Genomic DNA, 243 nt, shown 5'->3' on the forward strand with positions numbered 1-243 from the left:
GGGTTCCCAAAAGGTTCCAGACCTGGAGAAGTTACATTTTTGGAAATTAATTTTCTGTAATAAAATAACAGCTTTTCTACACTGTAAAAAGTGCAATGCGATTGCTAAGGAAATATTTCTACCTTATTAAACCCTTAAATATTACTTTTGATGGTATAACCTAATGCAGTCAGGTTGATTCAGTCTTTTTAAATAATATAATATAATATAATATAATATAATATAATATAATATAATATAATA

The 243-nt window shown here is 25.1% G+C and overlaps 1 protein-coding gene across 2 annotated transcripts in view; it reads right to left on the bottom strand.

Moving 5' to 3' along the window:
• LOC107673909 (ras association domain-containing protein 4-like) overlaps positions 1-243 on the bottom strand; it is a 24076-nt gene that overhangs the window by 19140 nt on the left and 4693 nt on the right. The gene's annotated exons all lie outside the window — the stretch shown is intronic.

This window comes from Sinocyclocheilus anshuiensis, unplaced genomic scaffold (assembly GCF_001515605.1).
Source record: "Sinocyclocheilus anshuiensis isolate Anshui unplaced genomic scaffold, SAMN03320099.WGS_v1.1 scaffold292, whole genome shotgun sequence".
Classification (NCBI taxonomy): domain Eukaryota; kingdom Metazoa; phylum Chordata; class Actinopteri; order Cypriniformes; family Cyprinidae; genus Sinocyclocheilus; species Sinocyclocheilus anshuiensis.